The sequence below is a fragment of the Trichomycterus rosablanca genome, chromosome 21, assembly GCF_030014385.1.
Source record: "Trichomycterus rosablanca isolate fTriRos1 chromosome 21, fTriRos1.hap1, whole genome shotgun sequence".
NCBI classification, from domain to species: domain Eukaryota; kingdom Metazoa; phylum Chordata; class Actinopteri; order Siluriformes; family Trichomycteridae; genus Trichomycterus; species Trichomycterus rosablanca.
In genome coordinates this window covers 6,344,065-6,346,498 of record NC_086008.1, presented here as the reverse complement: position 1 = coordinate 6,346,498, position 2,434 = coordinate 6,344,065, and the positions used below count along the sequence as shown (strand labels likewise).

Sequence of the window (2,434 nt, the reverse complement as noted above, 5' to 3'; positions counted from 1 at the left end):
AGCCTAAAAACAAAGAATCACGTTCATTTTAGTGTAACTCAGTAATCTTTTATCCATTTACTGTTAGTGCATGCATTGCCTTCATGTGCAAAATAATTTATTTGATTGGTCTTTGTATTATAGAATAATAAACAATTTAACAAGCAAGCAATAATTAACAAGAGAAAACCAGTTACATTGTATGTAGAGTTTTTGCCACACAGTTTCAGGGACCTGGGTTCGATCCTTGCTTTTGGTTACTGTTTGCATGGAGTTTGTCTTGCTAATGTTTTCTTTCTCCTTCCAAAATATGAGTGGATTAGCTGCTGTAAGCTGCCCTTAGCATTCCTTTATTTGTCATATATACTGATCAGCCATAACAATAAAACCACCTCCTTGTTTCTACACTCACTGTCCATTTTATCAGCTCCACCTACCATATAAAAGCACTTTGTAGTTCTACAATTACTGACTGTAGTCCATCTGTTTCTCTATATACTTTTTAGCCTGCTTTCCCCCTGTTCTTCAATGGTCAGGACCCCCACAGGATCACTACAGAGCAGGTATTATTTAGGTGGGGATGATTCTCAGCACTGCAGTGATAATGACATGGTGGTGGTGTGTTAGTGTGTGTTGTGCTGGTATGAGTGGATCAGACACAGCAGTGCTGCTGGAGTTTTTAAATACCATGTCCACTCACTGTCCACTCTATTAGACACTCCTACCTAGTTGGTCCACCTTGTAGATGTAAAATCAGAGACGATCACTCATTTATTGCTGCTGTTTGAGTTGGTCATCTTCTAGACCTTCATCAGTGGTCACAGGACGCTGCCCATGGCGCGCTGTTGGCTGGATATTTTTGGTTGGTGGACTATTCTCAGTCTAGCAGGGACAGTGAGGTGTTTAAAAACTCCATCAGCATTGCTGTGTCTTGGTTGGCTAATCGGTGTATACATATACAGATGTACAGTACAACGAAGTTTTTCTTTGCATATCCATGAGCGCAGGGTCAGCCATTGCACAGTGCCCCTGGAGCCAAGAGGGTTAAGGGCCTTGCTACATGACAGAGCTGCACTGTAAGCCCGGATGAGTTCAACCTACTTAAAAAATTTGGGGAAACCGCTTGCCTTAAAAAAGTTAAGTAATTTATAATGAAAACTTGAGTTAGCATAACTTAAATCATTAAGTTATTACATCTAAAAGGCAAGTTGATTAAACTTTATTTTTTTTGTTATACCAACTGGTTTCCCCAATAATTCTACTTATTATCTTGAGCTCAATGGACAAAAATAGTGATTTCTTCTTAGTTTTCATGTTAATTACGCTTTACATATCAATTAGAAATGTTTATAGAAAAACAGACAGAATAATAACATTCTTTTTCTTTATTTCACTTCAGAAGTATTTACTTAAAATACAACATGTCAATAAAACATCTTAAAAACTGTACAAGCTGTATATAAAGTTCTGATGAAACACAAACAGCTCTTCACAGTAACCATGAACCTGTACTCAGTTTCACACAGCAAGCTGATTTCTTAACGTTTGGCTGCAGCTCTCTAAAACAAAAAAAACAAGAAACAGAAGTATTAATATCAACATTAATACCATTCATTTAAGGAATAAAATAAAGCAAGCCAGCACACTCTGCTTCGTATGAAGGCTAGCATGCTAGCATGTAGCCTAAACACGGGGAAATAAAGCAGCGCTGTTTGATTATTTATTTAGTGTCAACATTAAGATCATTTATTTGAAACAAAATTGTTAAGTAAAGTACAACACTTACCAAAATTAGACGGAAGATGAAAAAGTCCCATCAGACTGGTGTACATGCTACTCAAAAATAGCATAATGAGAAAGAAAATGTTCGTCCATTTAGTTTAACAAAGGTTCCACTTCACAAAAGACAAGTTTACTTTTGCAAAAAGCCTTAAATGAAAAGTAAAAAGTAATTTGCAACAATAGGATATAAAAGTTAAAACAAATGGCTACCCGAACACAAGAAAATCATTTTTGCCTGATTCACCAACAGCAAGCTGAAAAAAGGCGGATTTACACGTAAATGGTGGGCGTTTTTCTGTTGAATTACCTTAACTTAACTTCTTTAAGTTAATCTGATAGAAAAGTCTTTTTTTTTTTGTTTAGTAAACTTAAATCTTTTAGCACATTTAAATGTGTACTCAAATGAGTACAATGTACTCTGCATTTTATAGTAGGGCAAAAAAAACTTAAATATTTGATGTATGTTGTACTAAAAATGTTTGATTAGATATAAAGTCCGGGCTAACAGTGTGGGATTAGAACTCTCAATCTTTCAATTGATAGCCCAAAGCTCCACCCACCAGGCTACCACTGTCCCCAATGTGTTGTGTATTATTAAACTTCACTTTGTGGAATATCATGTTTTCTATAAAAATCCTAGATAATTTAGTGTAAAATGCACACTCTGTTGTTA

The 2,434-nt window shown here is 35.7% G+C and overlaps 1 long non-coding RNA gene across 1 annotated transcript; it reads right to left on the bottom strand.

Moving 5' to 3' along the window:
• Window positions 1-1,349: 1,349 nt before the first annotated feature.
• Window positions 1,350-2,021, bottom strand: LOC134335645 (uncharacterized). The gene is made up of 2 exons (XR_010015633.1): window positions 1,766-2,021; window positions 1,350-1,538 (listed from the first exon to the last, which is right to left on the bottom strand). It is a non-coding gene; the product is annotated as an uncharacterized LOC134335645 (long non-coding RNA).
• Between the last annotated feature and the right edge of the window lie 413 nt (window positions 2,022-2,434).